The sequence below is a fragment of the Aethalodelphis obliquidens genome, unplaced genomic scaffold (assembly GCF_003676395.1).
Source record: "Aethalodelphis obliquidens isolate GAN/ISIS:26980383/991018 unplaced genomic scaffold, ASM367639v1 scaffold10, whole genome shotgun sequence".
NCBI lineage: Eukaryota > Metazoa > Chordata > Mammalia > Artiodactyla > Delphinidae > Aethalodelphis > Aethalodelphis obliquidens.
This window is the reverse complement of record NW_020837954.1, coordinates 19,588,701-19,609,505: the sequence shown is the minus strand read 5'-3', so window position 1 is coordinate 19,609,505 and position 20,805 is coordinate 19,588,701. Positions and strand designations below refer to the sequence as shown.

Below are 20,805 nucleotides of genomic sequence, written 5' to 3'. Positions count from 1 at the left end.
CTATCAAATTACCAATGGCATTTTTCAAAAAAAATTACCATTTGTATGGAAACACAAAAGACTCTGAATAGCCAAAGCAATCTTTAGAAAGAAGAATGGAGCTGGAACAATCAGGCTCCCTGACTTCAGACTATACTACAAAGCTACAGTAATCAAGACAGTATGGTACTGGCACAAAAATAGAAACATAGATCAATGGAACAGGATAGAAAGCCCAGAGATAAACCCATCTACTTACAGTCAGTTAATCTATGACAAAGGAGGCAAGAATATACAATGGATAAAAGACAGTCTCTTCAATAAGTGGTGCTGGGAAAACTAAACAGCTACATGTAAAAGATTGAAATTAGAACATTCTCTAACACCATATACAAAAAATAAACTCAAAATGGATTAAAGACCTAAATGTAACACCAGATACTATAAAACTGCTAGAGGAAAACATAGGCAGAACACTCTTTGACATAAATCACAGCAATATTTTTTGAATCTGTCTCCTGGCGTAATGGAAATAAAAACAAAAATAAACTAATGGGACCTAATTAAACTCAAAAGCTTTTGCACAGCAAAGGAAACCATAAACAAAATGCAAAGGCAACCTACAGACTGGGAGAAAATATTTGCAAGTGATGCAACTGACAAGGGATTAATTTCCAAAATATACAAACAGCTCATATAGCTTAAAATCGAAAAGAAAAACAACCCAATAAAAAATGGGCAGTATATCTAAATAGACATTTCTCCAAAGAAGACATACAAATGGCCAATAGGCACATGAAAAGATGCTCAATATCGTTACTAATTAGAGAAATGCAAATCAAACTACAATGAGGTATCACCTCACACTGGTCAGAATGGCCATCATCTGAAATGTCTACCAATAATGAAAGCTGGAGAGAGTGTGGAAGAAAGGAACCCTTCTACGCTATTGGTGGGAATATAACTTGGTGCAGCCACTATGGAGAACAGTATGGAAGTTCCTTAAAAAAATAAAAATAGAGTTACCATATGATCCAGTGATCTCACTCCTGGGCATATATCTGGGGAAAACTATAATTGAAAAAGATACATGCACCCCAATGTTCATAACAGCTTTATTTACAATAGCCAAGACATGGAAGCAACTTAATTGTCCATCAACAGATGAATGGATACAGAAGATGTGGTATATATATATACAATTGAGTATTACTCAGTCAAAAAAAAATGAAATAATACCATTCGCAGCAACATGGATGGACCTAGAGATTATCACCTTAAGTGAAGTAAGTCAGATAGAGAAAGACAAATATCATGTGACATCAATTACATGTGAAATCTAAAAAAAAAAAAATGATTCAAATGAACTTATTTATAATACAGACCCACAGACATAGAAAAACTTATGGATACCAAAGAGGATAGTGAGGAGGTGGGGGATGGAGAGATAAATTAGGAGTTTGGGATTAACATATACACACTACTATATATAAACTAGTTAAACAGCAAGGACCTACTGTATAGCACAGGGAACTATATTCACTATCTTGTAATAAACTGTAATGGAAAAGAATCTGAATGTGTATATATTTATATATATACACATATATATGTGTGTGTATATATATATATATATATATACATACATATATATACATGTATATATATGTGTGTGTGTAACTGAATCACTTTGCTGTATACCTGATACTTACACAACATTGTAAATTAACTATACTTCAATAAGAAAAAGTTTTAAAAAAAAGAAGCACTTTGATGGATTTTTTTCCCACCTCAACCACAGCTCCTAGTCCAGATAAAAGAGGGTAAATCAAAGGTTGACCACAATTGTTTTGCATAATCAAAAAAGAAGAATTTGAGTTTCTCCCTAGAGGGATATGATGATGACGAGAAATGTAGGGATGGAAGAAAGAGGAAAGTATAAGACCTAGCAAGCAGGTAATATTAGCCTGGTAGGATATGTCAGTTGATAAATTTCTTGGTAGTGAAAGTCTCATATGGAAAACATTTTTTGCTTAGTGGGATTTTTTTGGAAACAAAAGAAGAAAATAGTGTTTATTATGTGACAAAGAGTTGTAGAAACAGGACGTCATCAAAGGAATCAAGACCAACAATAGAGCGAGGTGAACACAAAGAAACATAGAACACATACATAAGTCTAAGATGAGAGGTGTTTGAGAGTTCAAGAGGGCTTTAAAATTCCAAAATCCACCTACATTTTTATGTACATATGTATGTATCTTTTAGTGAGCTTGTGACTCCAGGGATCAGGAGATTATGTAAACCTTCAGACTGATGACATCCTGAAACTATTAGATGAAAGATTAATTTCCTTATTTTTATAGAAAGAATCATTTTATGGACCTCGAAAACTTGCTTTGCCTACTCATCACTGCCTTAAGATGAGAAACCAAAATGAGAAAGATAGGTCCTATTTCCAAGTGGTTTTAACAAAAGAGCTAATGGTAGACAAGGTTATAGCTGAAATGAGCTCATTAGATGAATTCTTTTTAGTAATACACTTTGCATACCAATTAATAAAAAATAATTAACCTTTCAATATATCAGGATATTTTCCAGATTTTAAAATATGGACTCCATTTGTTTTTATCCTTGTGTATTTTAAGACCCATGGTAATAGAAAAGAGTCATCCTGAGACCTCCAAGACTAAAGATGGATATTAGGACTGGGTTTAAATAGATTTCTGTGGTTCCTTAGGTCTTTTTTTAACCTCTTCTCCTTGCCCTTTCAAAAGAGCTTCACCACAGATTGAACAATTTTAGACTGAAATTGGGGAAACATTATGTTCATGGAGGTGGAAAACTCATATTATTTCAAAAGAATGGAAGATGATAGAAGGTTACTTTGAACCTCAAAATTTCTCTTCTTGGCAAATGGGCTATAAAATGACTTTCTCAAAATGAGCCCAATATAGCACAGTCCTAAGTTTCAATGACTTCTTCTAGATTTTTGAGGTTAAGAAGAATGGAAAAGTGGGTTCTCTGTGATTATCACCTATAGAGATTCCATGCCTGTGATCCAAAAATAATATGAGGATGTCAGCATGTTTGCTTTTAATCTTGGCAGTGTGCCAAGAAAAAATGTGCGATAAAAATCAGTTACAGCAAACATACTAAGTTGCTTTTTATTTTGTTTCTGGTCTGTTATTCACTTTTTCATCACAGTTAGAATTGAAACAAGCTAATCTATTTCTCATCAGGAAAACTTATACTGTGTTTAGAAGAAAAGAAAATCAATAGTAATAGTTTTAAAAGCACTCTAGTTGGTTTGGAATTCTTTTTAGTAAGTTTTTAAAATTGACATGAGCTTAGTTGATTTTACACAATAGCTGAGTAAGGAGCTGCCTGGAGTGACATAGAGGGGGAGCTTCTGAATGGATCTCATATACTACCCTATATAAAAGTTGGAAATCTCAGTAGGAACTCAGTTCTTTAAATTAAGCTATTTTTGTCTATTTAAATGTCCTATAGCCACAATTTCTTATAACCCACTTTTGTTTAATTACTTCAACTACATTCTTCACTGAACTCAGAGGATGCCCATTCCTTGTTATATTTTCTTTTTATCTATTATTAGCATCTTTATTCCTCACTTTCTCCCTCAGTTTTAAATACCATTTTCATCACTTTAATAGTTTTCTCACTGATATCCTCTGAGATCTTGTATCATGATTCCATTGCACTAGCTTAGAAAACACCAACCCTAGATGCATTTTAGTTTTTCTGGGTAGTTCTTAGACATCTAAACACTCCTCAGAAGTGCGGCAGATTTTTAAATCATTGTCTCCAAATTCATTTGGTCTCTCAATGTGTCCCGAAAGTTTTCTATGTATTATCTAAGCACATCTCTATTTTTTTTTTTTTACTATCTTAGTACTTCTCAACTTTCCTCAAACTGGGATCTCTTCCCATCTTGCCTTTTCACAGCCTCAGCTATCCTCATCTCTTCACTGAAAAAAAATCCCTCAACTCCTGTTTCCCTGCTGTGAAATGATAGAAAAAATATGTGTTAATCTCTGCTTCGAAGTTCCTGGCACAGAGCTCCTAAAATCCTTGTAATTTCCTAAGTGATGAGAGCACTAAGAATATCTTTTGTTCTAATATTTGGTCTTTGACCCTGGTTGCTGACACAAAGCTCCTAAATCCCTTGAAATTTCCTGGGGGTATAGGAATATCTTTTGTTCTAAAGACGTGACTCTTTATGGGCTCCTAGGTAGCTTCAGGATGGGGGCTAATCACCAGAAAGAACAAACCATGATTAGAACTTTTAGCCCCACTCTGCATCCTCTGGGAAGGGAAGAGGGGCTGAAGATTGTGTTCATGATTGATCATGCCTGTGATGAAACCTCCATAAACATCCCAGAATTGTGGGGTTTGGAGAGTTTCCAGGTTGGTGAGCACATCTATGTGTTGGGAGGGTGGCACACCCTAACTCCACAGAAGCTTCTTTGCCTAGGACCTTTCCAGACCTCATCCCATGTATGTCTTCATCTGGATGTTCATTTGTATCCTTTATCATGTAATCAATTAGCACGTGTTTTCCTGAGTTCTGTGACATGTTCTAGCAAATGATTGAATTCAAGGAGAGGGTCTTAGCAACCTCTGATTTGTAGCCAAGTTGGATAGAAGTTTTGGGTAACCTGGGACCTACTAATTGTGGTGGATGTCTAGAGATGGGGGCAGGCTTGTGGGACTGAACCTTTAACCTGTATGGTCTGCACTAACTCTAGGCAGATAGTGTCAGAATTTCTTGGTATGGAAAACCTGTAGGTCTGGTGTTGTGAGTGTGGTAGTGTTGTGAGTGTGGTAGTAGTGTGATAGTTAAGGTAAATAGTGAGTTTTAATTTTTAACCCACTTATTTACTTACCTGCACCTGTACCCAGTGTTTCCTCTTGACCATCAATTATAAAGAAAAATGTGTTCCTTTACACTGAAAGAGAACTCTTCCATCTCTACTCTGAACTCCATCTCATCTCAATTTTTTAGGGAGCTCATTCTCTGGATTATTCCTTCTGTGTGTTCAATATGCTCTCCTTAACAGGACTTTCACATTAGATTAGTATTTTAACATACTCAGTTCTCTACTCTCTCAAAACAATAATTTTCTTCTCTCCCAAATTTCCTTAAAGTTGACAGTTTCTTTTCACCCTCAGGATTCTTTAAAGGGTACTCACTGTCTTTATTTCTTTCTCTGTCATTCCCTCTTTGCCTTCATTCCTTTCTAATTTTATTAGTCAGCTTTGCTGCAGTAAAAAATTACCCCCAAATCTCAGTAGATTATAAAAATAAACACTTATTTTTACAAGTCAGCTACTGGTGGTTTGCTGTTTTGGCTCTTCTCCCTGTGTCTTATTCTGGGACCCATTCTGAAGGAGAAGCCCTTTGGCAGTTGCTGTTTTCATGGCAGAAAGCAAAAAGTAAGAGCTGGTGAAAACATTTGCTGCCCCTTTAGCTGTTATTTGGAGCTGGTTAAGCTCTAATCCACAAACTTTTATGATATTTGGACACATTCACCTTCTGTATAATTGGTATAAACTAAGAGATGCAGAAAACCATTTCCCTGGAGCATAAGTCAAGTTAGTAACGAGAACAAAAATTTAGGGGTACAGTTTGTGTTGTCAGTGCTGAGCAACAGATCCCAAGAGATGGAAGTGTGCTTTAACACATTTATTTTTTGTGTGTTCCTGATATGTGAAGCCCAGAGTGGGACTCTTTCGTCTGAGCCTAAAGGTGGTTTTCACTTGGATGTTCCATATTAACATTTAATGAATGAATTTTTGGTTTCAGATCAGATCCTTCTCTTGCGCTATGAGGGCAGAGATCATGTTCTTTTTATTCAGCATTAATCCTAATGCTCCAATTTGCCTCATACTGTTACTGATCCTTTTTCTAAACCAGAAATGAGGAGATAAGCCTCAGTTCAAAGCTCAGAATCTTCCCACTCTCACAATATAAAAATCCCAAAATCTTGTTTAGCCACAGCTTGTGCTCCTTTCTCCTTCCATCCCCTATGCTATCCATTTTGGCAGTTTGAACTAGTAAAATGTGGACTCTTGCCTCTGCTGTTTTTTCCAACATGTGTCTATCACTAACTTATTTACACATCAGCCTCCTATTCATCAACTAGGTCTCCACTTAGACATTACCTTCTCTATTGAACCTATGTGATTGTCACACACAGATTTTTGTATGCCTTTCTTTGTGTTTCTACTGCAATCCTATTACATAATTATGACAATGAATACATTTAATTATGCTGTCTTATATAATTTGTGGCACATGGCCTGAGTAATATATATATACATAAGGGTAATATATGTATATTACATATATTGCATATTATACATTGTATACAATTATCCATTTATTATACAATTGTATACATTGTATACAATTATATATATTACATATATGGATCTATATCCATATATATGTATATGTATATAACATATGTTTCATATGTTAAGTATCTATATATGGAAAATAGGGGAGCAATACACATTTACTAAATAAATAAAGTGTTCTTGTCAAACACATTTTTCCTAAACATTAAGAGATAATCTTTGTTAACTTTGAAATTTTTCTGAAGTAGCCAATCATGGTCCAAAATAAGGAATTCTGCTTTTTTAATGTATCTTTCCTGGCAAAGTAATTAGTTTCAAGTGGGAAAACTGATATATAAAGCATACAGATGCCTGAAAATTTCAGATTCTTCTCCAACTATTCAAAGTTACTAGAGATATATTCCTAGGCTATGTCTGACTCTGCCATTTATTTCTATGTGAATTACCTGATCTGCTGAACAATTTAGGAGGATTGGTGAGTCTTAGCAAAATGTTTATAATATGTTGCTTTTATTCATTTATAGTACTTTGGTTTCCCAACAAGTTTTATCTGAAACATTGCATTTATCTCTTAAACTGTTTCCTTACCTCCAATCTCCCCACTTTCCCAAATACAGTCTTCAGGATGATATTTTAAAAATACAAATCTAGTCCTTTTACTCTTTAGTTAAAAACAATCAATAATTTTCTATTTCTTATATTCATTATAGACACCTCCATATCCTTCACTCTTTACCCCCATTCAATCATCAAGTTTTATAGATTCAGCTTCTGTATCATCTATCATACCTAGCCTTTCTTTTATATCCCTAGAGCTACTGATAATTAAAGCATCTATCATATTGTATGTGAATTACTAGAATAGTTTCAAAAGTAGTCTCTCTTCTTTGGGTTTTGTATTTCTCTTAACAAATTCTCTGCTGCCAGATTGAGTTTTTTGGAAATTAAAATCAGATCGTATTAGACACAGGCTAAACTCCATCATAATATTAGCACACAAAAGCTCTGCTTTCATCTTCTGATTTTTCTTTTTTTATGCTAATAACGCTGGTCTTTCCATATGGAAAACCCTTTTGTACTATCCTTCTGTAAAACAATTTCAACACTGAGTTCGATCAACCTTGTCTGTAAAGTCTTTGCTGTACATTTTACTACCTCCCTAGCAGAGAACCCACCATTCCATTCCATTCTTGGTGCCCCTTTTTTATTTTGTTAATAAATATCTTTCATTTCTTTCTTTCTTTTGCCAATCTGATGGTTGTGATATGCCATCAAATTGGTAAAAATATAATTTGCATTTTTAGGATGATTAATGTGGTTGAACAATTATCTTTATATTTATGTAATTTGTATTGTCATTTCTACCAATATTTTTCATGTTATGTCTTCATTTTTCTTTTAGGTTGTTTGCTTTTCTCTTATTTATTAAAAAAAATTTCATATATTCTAGTTACAAATATTTACTTCGATAGTATATATGGCAAGTATTTTCTCCAAGTTGCTGTTTTGTCCTTTCACTGTCTTTCTATAATTTTTAATTGACAACAGTAATTTTTAACCCAGTAAAAATCTTCTCTGCTCTCATTATACTTTAAATTTGTTCAAGTATTATGATTTTAAGATCATAAAGATATTGTTATATATTGTCTTCTAAAAGTTTTGTATTTTTGTTTTCCACATTTAATTCTTTAATTCACTTGGGCCTGGTTTTTGAACTTGGTGTGATATAAGGAAATCCTTTTTTTCTCTTAAGGATAGTAAATATCCTCACTCTTTTAATGAAAAGTCAATCTTTTCTCCATTAATCTACAATGGAATAAATCAAGTGTCCAGCTATGTATGGATCTATTTCTGCACTATTTGATTCCATAATAAATTTTGATATCTAGTAGTACAGCTTCTTATTATTTTCTCCTTTAAAAATATGTTTTGGCTATTATTGCAATTTTACAGTTAATTGTGAATTTTAAAATCAGATTCACAATTGCACAATAAAATGCTTTTGTGTGAAATTGGTTAAATTATAGATCAACTTGACATCTTTACAAAATTGAGTCCTCTATTCTACAGGAATAGAAATTTCCATTTATTCATGCCAGCTGTAATGTATTTCAGCATACTTTTATGGTTTTTCCACAGAATATTTATATTTACAGTTTTTAGATTTAAGTACTTTTTTTTTTTTTTTATGGTATGCGGGCCTCTCACTGTTGTGGCCTCTCCCGTTGCAGAGCACAGGCTCCGGACGCGCAGGCTCAGCGGCCATGGCTCACGGGCCCAGCCGCTCCGCGGCATGTGGGATCCTCCCAGACCGGGGCACAAACCCGTGTCCCCTGCGTCGGCAGGTGGACTCTCAACCACTGCGCCACCAGGGAAGCCCAGATTTAAGTAGTTTTAAATTTGATTATATATGTTGATATGTGTAGAGAGAAATACTTTGATTATATTAAAAATCTTTTATTTTTATTGTGAAAAATGCCATACAACCGAAATTATGGAAGTATAAATCTCTTAAAGAATAATTTGAAATGAAGTATTCCTACTGTAGCCACCACAATAAGAAAGAGAATGTGGCCTGTCCCTTAAAAAACTCCCTTTGTTTCCCTTCCTGATCATAGGCTTTCTCTCCCTCCAGAGGTAATCACTATTCTGAACTATGTGATAATTATTCTCTTGCTTTTCCTTATAGTTCATTATCTATGTAAGTATCTCTAAACTACGTAAAATAATTTGGAAATTACATAAAGGGTCATATTACATGTATAATTCTTTGACTTTCTTCTTTCACTATAAGTTACGCTATTGAGATTTATCCATGTCAAACCAGATTATTCTATTGCAGGAAAATACCATAATTTATATGACAGTTCTACTGTTAAGAGACATTTGGACTGTTTCCAGTTTTTGACTATTGTTAACAATTGTGTTATATACATTCCTGTGAATGCTTCATGATTTAGCCATGTACTGAGTATCTCTGGATCCAAGGACTAGAATACTGTGTTGCAAGATATGTAAAGAATTACTGTACCAGATAATACCAAACCATTTTTTTAAAATAGATCATTACTGGAGTATAATTGCTTCACAATACTGTGTTAGTTTCTGTTGTACACCAAAGTGAATCAGCCATATGTATACATATGTCCTCATATCCCCTCCCTCTTGAGCCTCCCTCTCACCCTCCCTATCCCACCCCTCTAGTTCATCACAAAGCACTGAGCCGATCTCCCTGTGCTATGCTGCTGCTTCCCACTAGCTAACTATTTTACATTCGGTAGTGTATATATGTTGATGCTATTCTCACTTCGCCCCAGCTTCCCCCTCCCATCCCACGTCCTCAAGTCCATTCTCTATGTCTACATCTTTATTCCTGCCCTGCAACTAGGTTCATCAGTACCATTTTTTTTTTTTAGATTCCATATATATGCATTAGCATATGGTATTTGTTTTTCTCTTTCTGGCTTACTTCACTCTGTATGACAGACTCTAGGTCCATCCACCTCACTACAAATAACTCAATTTCATTTCTTTTTATGGATGAGTAATATTCCATTGTACATATGTGCCACATCTTCTTTATCCATTCATCTGTCAGTGGACATTTAGGTTGCTTCCATGTCCTGGCTATTGTAAATAGTGCTGCAATGAACATTGTGGTATATGTCTCTTCTTGAATTATGTTTTTTTCAGAGTATATGCCCAGTAGTGGGATTGCTGGGTCATATGGTAGTTCTATTTTTAGTTTTTTAAGGAGCCTCCATACTGTTTTCCATAGTGACTGTATCAATTTACATTCCCACCAACAGTGCAGGAGGGTTCCCTTTTCACTACACCCTTTCCAGCATTTATTGTTTCTAGATTTTTTTTTTTTGCGCTATGCGGGCCTCTCACTGTTGTGGGCTCTCCCGTTGCAGAGCACAGGCTCCGGACGTGCAGGCTCAGCGGCCATGGCCCACGGACCCAGCTGCTCCGTGGCATGTGGGATCTTCCTGGACCAGGGCACGAACCCGCGTCCCCTGCATTGGCAGGCGGACTCTCAACCACTGCGCCACCAGGGAAGCCCTGTTTCTAGATTTTTTGATAATGGCCATTCTGACCTGCGTGAGGTGATACCTCATTGTAGTTTTGATTTACATTTCTCTAATAATTAGTGATGTTGAGCATCTTTTATGTGCCTCTTGGCCATCTGTATGTCTTCTGTGGAGAAATGCCTATTTAGGTCTTCACCCCAATTTTTAATTGGATTGTTTGTTTTTTTGATATTGAACTCCATGAGCTGTTTGTATATTTTGTAGATTAATCCTTTGTCTGTTGTTTCATTTGCAAATATTTTCTCCCATTCTGAGGGTTGTCTTTTCAACAAGGAAAATTTTTTTTTGTCTTAATCAAAGTGAGGAAATAAATTAGGGACATAGTTAATTGGCTTCTTCCATTTTGAATCTTGGGGAATCTTTCTCTTCTTTCATAAGCTGCAGACATTCTGCTCTCTTTCTGTATCTCTCTGTCTCTGTTTTTGTCTCTATCCCTCTCTCCTAAGTCCCATTTTCCAGCTTATTTTGTTTCTTACTTTTTCTCCTTCTATTCCTTCTCCTCTCTCTTCTTTCTCCTTTTTCCTTCCTTGATTTCTTTCCTTTCCTCCTCATCTTTTCCCCTCTTCCATTATTCACACATTCAACCCTTCTTTGTGGTATTCAGATTTATGTTTTTAATATCATTTCATGAGCGTGCCATTATTCCTTAATTTTTGCCTCAGGATTTTTTTCATTATCTCCAGTTTGCTGTCCTGCTTTTTGTCTCTCATCCTTTAGTCAGTGCTGGCATTTGCTTAATGGGCAAAGGACTTGAGTAGACATTTCTTCAAAGAAGACATACAAATGGCCACCAGATATACAAAAAATGCTCAATATCACTAAGCATCAGGGAAATACAAATGAAAATCACAATGAGATATCACCTCACCTGTTAGGATGGCTTTTATCAAAAACGAAAATAATGAAAGATAACAAGTGTTCGTGAAGATATGGAGAAATTGGAATCCTTGTATATTATTGGTATGAATGCCAAATGGTGTAGACACTATTGAAAGCAGTATGAAAATTCCTCAAAAATTTAAAACTAGAACTATCATATGATCCACGTCTCGGTATATATCCAAAATAATTAAAATCAGATTTTGAAGACATATCTGCACTTCCATGTTCATTGCAGCATTATTCACAATAGTGAAGAGGTGGAAACAACCTAAATGTCTATTGATAGATGAATAGATAAAGAAAATGTAGTAAGTACATACAATGGAATATTATACAACTTTAAAATAGAAGGAAATCCTGCCATGTGCAACAACATGGATGAACCTGTAGCGTATTATGCTAAGAGTAATAAGTCAGTCACAGAAGGACAAATACTATGTGATTCCACTTATATGAGGTATCTAAAATAGTCACACTCATAGAAACAGAGAGTAGAATAATGGTTGCCAGAGGCTGGGGCAAATTGCTGTTTAATGGGAGCGCAGTTTCATGTATGCAAGATGAATAAATTTTAGAGATCTTCTGTACTACATTACATCTATAGTTAACAAAACTGTATTGTACACTTAATGATGTATTAATAGGATAGATCTCATGTTAGGTATTCTTACCACAACAAAACAAAACAAAACAACACAAAGGAACAGGAGGAAATTTTGGGAAGTGAAAGATATATTTACTACCTTGATTGACATGGATATATACATGTCAATACTCATCAAATTATACTTATATGTACATTTTTTGTGTACATACACATGTATGTATATTTATGCAATGCCTTGTATATCACTTATACTTCAATAAAGCTGTTAAAAAACTAGCATGGGTAGTTTTATCTTGGGTCCTATTCCATTTATCCAAATTATTTCCTTAGTACTTAGGAGGGACATCTGGATAGTAAATATTTATATTAAACTAATGTCCATCAAGAGGTCTGAGGGAAGAAACTGAGATTCTGGGCAGTCCCAGATTTGGAACTTGATCCCTGCTCAGTTTTTCTTTGTATTCCCTGATACCCTGGTAACCCGTATTCTTTAGCCACAGTTCTTCTCATTCATATCTCTACTCCAGGTACGTAGTGTGCTTCTATTCAATGCTTATTTACAGCTCTGTCCTCTCCAGTTCTGGAGGTGTATGCTCTGTCACACCTCTTGAAAGTTCTCTCTTACTTCTGAGTGAAATGAAAAGAAGAGCACTGCCTTCTTTGGGTTTTTGTTTGGGAAGGTCACTTGAATTTTCCTATTAGCAGAGCCTTCTCTGCCTTTTTTAGTTCTTAGTAAGAAAAATAACTATAGGTACACTGGGCCCATCTTTCTCAGGGCCTAATAAAGTTCCAGAATTCAACTCTACTTTATCATCCACAATAGAGTAATTCCCTACCCCACTTATTTGTGGATCCCCATTCTTTTAAATAAACAGTGCTAGAGCAAACCACTCAGAGTGGTTTCAAGTTTCCATCTCTTTATCTGGTTCGTGAAAAAGTGTATTAAATGTGAATGACTGTCATTCTTTCCTTGGCTTGCTGTAGTTTCTAGATTTCACTTCCCTAAATAAGGGAGTATATAATAGAGATGGCCAGAATTCCTTCTACCTAGATTTCCAGTGAATCTTTGGATTGTCTTTGATTTATAACTGTGTATTCTATACCTGGACGAAGTCTCTCAATATTTGTGATATGAGGTAATAACATTACCTAGGGTTCAGCTTTGGGTTTCCATATTCTTTTTCCACCTGTTCATTCTCTTCTCTGTTCACTCAGGGTTGATTTTAGAGGCCTAAAACATGTTTAGAGGCCTAAAACATGCTTAGAGGTCTAAAACATGATTTTAGACTTATTAGAGGCATGCATTTAAAACTGCTGCCTTTACCAGAATTCCTGTCAATATACTTAAAAAAAATCACTATTATTTTTTGGAACAACTAAATGTTATTTATAAATAATTAAAAATTCCAGAAACAAGGAAAACATTGAGGCCATTCATAAATTTATCCTATTATTTATCCTTTATTTCTAACATTTCTAGCTAAGTCTCTCTTTATGCATTGATTACAATCACTATGAATATGTTCACTGAGATTGGTTCCCTGATGTGAAATTCAGTATAATACTACTGATGGTTCTACCTGTGGTAAGAACAGAAGATAATGTATTCATTTTCCAATTGTTAGTGCCTGTTTCAGATTTTCCTATGGTAAACATTATTCGTTTTCAGCGTGTCCTTTTCCCCACAACCAGAAAAGGGCCAGCTCAACTCTGATGGCTACATTCCACATTTTTCTGTGTACTTCCTTAGCATATTCAGAGAAAAATCAAAGTCACTATCTCAAATATCCTTTTATTCAGCAGTAAAGTTACTCTCTAAAACTCAGGTATATGCTCAGAGAACAATCTATAACTTCTGTAAGCCATCTGGGATCCATCTAAAACATTCTATAGCAGAAAGTAAGGTATAAATATTACTGATGTTCTGTAGTGTCGATTGTGGATTTGTAAACGTAAGAGAAAATTCAGATCTGTATGAGGGTATTGACTATAACTGTGGATCCTTATGTAAGGAAGGGAAAATTCCATTGATTTACTTGTATAATAAAAGTTGGGAAGTATAAGAATTATATTTTCAAATCTCCAACATGATTCAATTTTATATGTCCTTTCATGACATTATGATGCTACTGTAAGCTTAATGTATGTGTTTCTAGTCTCCACAGGATAGTTTCATACACATATTTTATTTCTTTAAAATCATTCAATTGAACTGAAAGTAGTGCACAGTATTTTCTGAAATGACTATTATATGTGTGTACATAAGGCTTAGCTATATGGTAATAAACTAAATTTTAAAATCTTTATACATAATTTTTTAATTGTAGAAGAGGTAGGAAAGATGTAAAAAGATGCTATTTAGCTAAAAAAATTTTGAAACCCAATCATTCAGCAATTTGATGTATTTACTTTCACATACTTTTGCATTTATACATTTAAGCTGTATTACATTATTTGCAATATTTTTTTGGCCTACTTACTTAGCTTTATAATATATTATAAAAATTCTGTATATGTATTATATGTATATATATATACTATAATTGCTGCAAGTTCAAATATTTGATTATAGTATTATTTACCTAATAATCAGCCATTGTTAAACACATTTTTTCCCTTTTTTCTTATCACAATCTACACAGTGGTTAAATTCAGCATTATAGTTATTTTACATCTGTTGAGTGCCTACTACTTCTAGGGCATTAGATGAGGTATCACAGGTAATGATCAGATATTATTTTGGCCCTCAAATCACTTATAATCTAGTGGGGAAGCAGCCTTCAATCAAAAGATCACCCAAACAAATGTTAATTGGTGAATATCTCAAGTGTTTATAAAGAAAAAAATACCCAGGGCTTTAGGATCTCATAATTAGGGCATTTAACTAGGGAGGTTAGGAAAAAGGTTGTCAAGGATGAACTAAAATATGGAGGGGTCAGTTAGGTGAGTAAGGAATGGTAAACGCCCAGACTCTGTGGGAAGTAAGTGTGTGGGAGATAGAAAGACCTGAGAAGGTCAGTGTGGAAGTAGTAGTGAGAGCAAAGAGGGTTTTATGTGACCAGGTTGGAGGGAGATTGGAAGGGCAATAACTGCAGGGCCTTGTTGCCCACATTAATAGTTTTAATTTTTTCTAAGGCTAATGGGGTAGAAGGATATGAAATGGCCAGACTCCTATTATGAAAAAGATTGTGCTCCTTCAACATGGATGCATGTTTCACCAGTTGTGTGGTTAATGCTGAGGTACAAGAGAACACTGAAGTAACTAGGCATTGGTGGTAAAAATGGGAGAAAAATGAGAGATTTAAAATATACTTGGGGGATAAAATCTTTACTATTTAGCTCGGGGGATATCAAGGATGATTATAAAATATTTACACAACTGAATGGATGATGGCACCCCAATAGTTCAACATGAGTAAACAGTAATTATATAAGAGAGGAGGGAGAAGTCAAACAGTATCATACATTTGTCTCTGGGTATCATTCATTCAAAAGAATAGTGTTGGGAGACAATTACCCATAGGTCTCTCACATTTCTTCATGTTTGTCAAATGAGACACTGGCTACGCTTTGTTTCAGTCTATCTTTTCAAGGATATTTGTACAGTAAAGAGCATTGAAAAACATGGGTATCTCTGAAGCAAAGTACAGGTTTTTTTACAGCTTTGTAAAATAGTGATAGTGTCCCCTTCCAGGGAAAGGGCAAGCCTACATACTGACCACTATAAAATATTCAAGTTCCTGAAGCTCAGGGATCCTTTCCTGTAATGCAATCCATAATGTGTGCAGGTGTCATTTGGCCTCTTTATGTCACATTGTGGGAGCTGGGATACAGGGAAATAGCATAAGAATGTTGACATTCTGTCTACTATTATTGCTGTGATAATAAATCATTCTTCATCTCTGATTCCAGAGTGTTCCCTCAGCATCAGTAAACCTGTGACAGGCTAACTTGTATGGTAAAATATCAGACCCTTCACAGTCCATGACATTAGGTTCCATTTGACACATAAAAGCAAAGAGCTATATATTAATTTCAACTATAGTACAATTGCTTACCATTAAAAACAAATCAACTCTTCTTTTAGATTTGAGAATTTTAAACTATACATTTTGGTTCTTTCCTTCAGGCATTGATATGCTTATTAATGTAAATGTTCTTCAAATCTGTCTTCACATCATCCTATTCTAAGTTGTTCATAGCACAGACTATTTTTTTTTTTTTTTTTTGTGGTACGCGGGCCTCTCACTGTTGTGGCCTCTCCCGTTGCGGAGCACAGGCTCCGGACGCGCAGGCTCAGCGGCCACGGCTCACGGGCCCAGCCGCTCCGCGGCATGTGGTATCTTCCCGGACCGGGGCACGAACCCGTGTCTCCTGCATCGGCAGGCGGACTCTCAACCACTGTGCCACCAGGGAAGCCCCACAGACTATTCTTAATATTTATAACCTTAACATTTTTTGATAAATTTAAAACACACATGTATGTGTACATATATATAATTATAATAATTATTATTTAGAAACATTTTCCAGTTGATTGTTCTTTGGGAAATGTACATCATAAACTTTTTATGTTTCCCTTTTGTTCATTGTTATACCATTATAATATTCATATCCACATCTGCATATTTTGGAGGCATATATATTATGAAACAAAATCTTACTTTCTTGTTTTTCTTTGTTAGTCTCAACCAATGAGAAGATGCACCAAGCAGTCAGATTTAGAGGCATAAGTACTGGTTCCTAATTTTTATTCTAATATGACTGATTATCAATAAAATATGTATGGTATCTTTGATTAGATTTTAAAATTATAAAATTCAATATTCTGAACTTTAAAACTAGTCTTCCTTTTGATCTCGACCAGGTGTTTTAAATATTGTATGCTATATTTTAAAAGTTCAGAAATGTTATTTTGGAAGTTGCTTCCTGGTTGATCTGTGCCAGGCCCTTGTTAATAGGATTTTCATTTTACTGCTTTAAAAAGCTAGTCTTAAGCTTAGCAAATATTATTTTTCCATCACAAATTATAGTGGCATCTTATGTTGCCAACCAGAAAGGTGATCTGGTTCATGTTATTTGCTAGAATTATCAGTATTCTTTTTAGTTCATTGCTTTGAATATTTTTCAGTCTTATATTTACAATGTTTAACAGTATTCCAATCTAATCAATCAAAACATGCAATTTTATTAATGGTGTTTTGTTTAGGAAAACCATTAATATATTGAAAAATATATTTTTCAGAATATATTATTTTTAGAATATATATATTTTCAGGATCTGTCAGTACAAAGATTTTTCTAATCATTTTAATCAAACCAGAATTTTTAAGTAAAGATAGATTTTTTTCATCTTAATTTACAGAGGTTTATTCTAGTTACCTTTCAGGTACTCCAAATGCTGCATGGAGAAATGTTTAAAAGTCTTTTTTTTGGTACAGAAGGAACTCAATTCTGGTTTTCCCTTATCTTTGTGAGAAGAAAGAATAACATTTAATCTTTCTGTTTTTATTTCTTGGTTGTTACTGAACTTTAGTGAATGACTAGAGCTTTCATGAATTTGTAGTAGGAATAAGAAAGAAGGTTTACATATAAAATTTATTGCAATGTATTGTTTTTTCTTGCATGAGAAGTGATGTGAGAATACCAAGTGATATAACTATAATTCAAAATTTATTCTCTCAAAAGTGTAAAAGAGATATTTGGAAATACAACTTATGATGAGTGAAAATGCATTACTTATGTCCTTAGAAACATATATGAATGAACACCGGTCTTAAACCTGCAAACTTACTTTTAAGCATCAACTTATATATTAGGTTACTTGATGACTCCATCAAAAATAATAAAAGATTCAGACTGCGTCTACACTGATGACTTTCTTCAGACATATTGTTAACTCTCTATCCCATCTGTTGGCACATTGGAAAATTAATTTTCATCTCCTCTAATCATTTGAATAGAGATAGAAAAAAAAAGGTCTAAGTATTTTTTTCAGTGGAGCAAAGACACTGAGGAGAAAAATAGAACACAACATTAATTTGGGCCAGGACAAGTGGTAAAAGAGAATGGCATTTCAGGCACCTGCGTTCACAAGTTTTTCTGGTTTTAAAATACGTTCATATACTTCAATGTGGGAGGCAGATGGGAACATTCTGGTAGTGTTTTAGGTGTGGTGTGAAAGAGACTGCGCCTTAACCCCAGCATCTATCTTTTGTAAGAGAAAACTGGGCAATATGACCAGCTAGAAGAAAGTATTTCTAGTTTTCTTTGCTGGTAGGTATGTGCATATCTCTGACTTCTCACCTACATGATGAAAGGTTTAACGTTAGGTGGGACTTCAGGGAAGCCTCCATAAATGGAAGGGGCTCAAACCCATTTTTCCTCTTACTTCCTCCTATTGCCTGCCAGAAGCAAGGGTGTAATCACTAGAGATTTAGTAGATATCTTTTACAACGAGGTGACTTTGAAGATAGAAGCTAGGCTCTTAAGGATAGAACTGTGGAAAAGTAGGAGGCTGCATCCCCGATGACCCTGTAAAACTGTATTTAAGCTCTAAAAGGCTTTTTTACTGCTGGGAGAATTACCTTTCATCTTTTTTAAGCCACTGACTCTTAACTTGGCTGCAAATTGGAAATACTTGGAGAGTTTTAAATACTTGAGATGTCTGGATTCTATTCCAAGAGATACTGATTTAATTTATGTAGGATGCCGCCTGGGTACTGGGAATTTTCAAAGCTCCCCAAATGATTCTAACATGCAGCAAAGATTGATAACTACGAGTTTAAAATAGTTCTTTTTTTTCTTTGTGTGATAGAGGAGGCATTCTGTTTCAGCTGAAGACAATTACTAACTGATGCATCTGTGGTACACAGGATTTAGGTATTATTCTTTTGGTTTACCATAATCTATTTGGTAAGTTTGAATGAACCCACAGGGTGCAAAATACTATGTCAAATTTGCTAAAGCTAAGTTAGTTTCTGTCTACTACTACAGTTAGGAATCTTTGCATAGTTTAGCCTAAGTTACTTATAAATACAAAAATAACTATAAATGTATTTAAAGATTTATGAATATTGTATTAATATATCTGGCAAAATATTTCTATGGTAAAAGTGGGTAGCAAATAAAATCAAAGTATTTTTGGTGTTTGTTATAAGAAACATTATTGGTAATAAATAATAGGGAGTTTAAATTTAATAATTTGATTATTTTAACTGAATTTAAATAATGGGGAATTTAAATAAGAATTATGATCTTTTGAAAATATTAGCATTTTGAAAAATCATTAGGACAGAAACTCTCATAATAAAACCAAGTGCTTGTATTTTATGTTAATACTAGAACACTGCTTCATCATTGCCCCAATTTCCTTTTTCTGTAAAATTTTCATTTTGTTTTTGAAATTGTTAAGAATATGAGAGGATAGACTAGGTTCTCTGGATGAGACAGAGTCAAACAACTTTATAAAAGCTGAGTATGGACTAGTGGGCCATTTCAGAATCCTGAAAACTCCAGACAGGAGAGAGCCTGAATCTATTTACTTGTTAGCTTTTTCCTACTGATCTCTGCCAAGCACTCAAAAGAGACTGACAACAAAACAAGGAGACATGGAAAGGCACAAGTGAGCAAGACCTGCCAATGTTCAAGGTTTGAGCAGCAGTAGTCAGAGAAGCTCATCCACCTATCCCCCTCTGGACCCTGCATGAACACAAAGAGGTGATTGACCACCTTTGGGGGACATGCCCCAAACCCACCTATACCCCAGATGCTTCTCTGAAGTGAAACAAATGTAATCTGTCATTGGCAGGAGGGTGATGGTGGTGGCAAACAACTTGCTGGTGGCCTAGACCAGACTCCGACACAAGGCAAAAGCCTTGCACCAAAGAATAAGCAAGAGAAATCTACTGGCTGGGGAGGAGCAGGAATGTTGCATAGGCAGGCCAGGCCTACTTAAAGCTTATGGTGAGCAGGTGTACTGAGAAAAATTTTTTGGAGCTACAGGCCTCCCACAAAACAAAAGGTAGTAGCAGTCCACTGAGGAGGAATGAAACCTCTGACGCACCTAAATTAATTCTTGCAACAATGAAACACAAACTCCATTCAATTCCTGACTAAAATGACTCACCTGCCATCCTTGCCACCTGTCTCCCAGGATTCATCTCACAAATGTAGTGTTTCTATACATAATATTATTTACATCAGACTCTACTGTTATTTTATGACCAATGTTTGGTGCCTAATGAAAAATGATGAGAAACAACAAATTATTATCCAGAGAAAAATGCAGACCTGGAGCTGGCCTAGAATGAGATCCAGAAATGGCCCAGAATTTTTTAAAAAAATTAATAAATTTAGTTATTTACTTGACTTTCTAATAAGAAAGTCTCAAGTTTTTTATTTATAATGATTATATTTACAGGATTGTGATAGGTACTGAGATGTAAACGCAGAGTCCCATTGGCCCCAGGGAAATTGGGAAATTACTTGGTGTGAAACTTTTGTGCATTAAACAGTGATTAAGTGAAAGTTAGCACAGAGAATGCAGAGACCTACCTTCTCCACTTACCTCCTCAAGTTCCTTTCCTAATTTGGCTCAACAACTACATCCTCCAGGCAGAAAATCAGAAGATGCCACTCTTTTGTTTTCTGTATACTTCTTCCTTTAAGAGTATCCTATTATTTCATGCATGCTTGATCTCTTTTTTCCTCTATGATTATATCAGTTTTAAATATATATATATATAATCGTATATAATATTATATAACATATGTATATAACATATGTACATATAAAGTTTTCATTGATTCCTTTTATTGTCTTTGTTTTTCTATTTTCCTTTTTCCCCTTTGCTCTGA

General features: G+C 34.8%; 1 pseudogene; it reads right to left on the bottom strand.

Moving 5' to 3' along the window:
* Positions 1–20,081, bottom strand: part of LOC113622975 (transcription elongation factor 1 homolog pseudogene) — an 84,081-nt pseudogene extending 64,000 nt beyond the window's left edge.
* Positions 20,082–20,805: the final 724 nt, after the last annotated feature.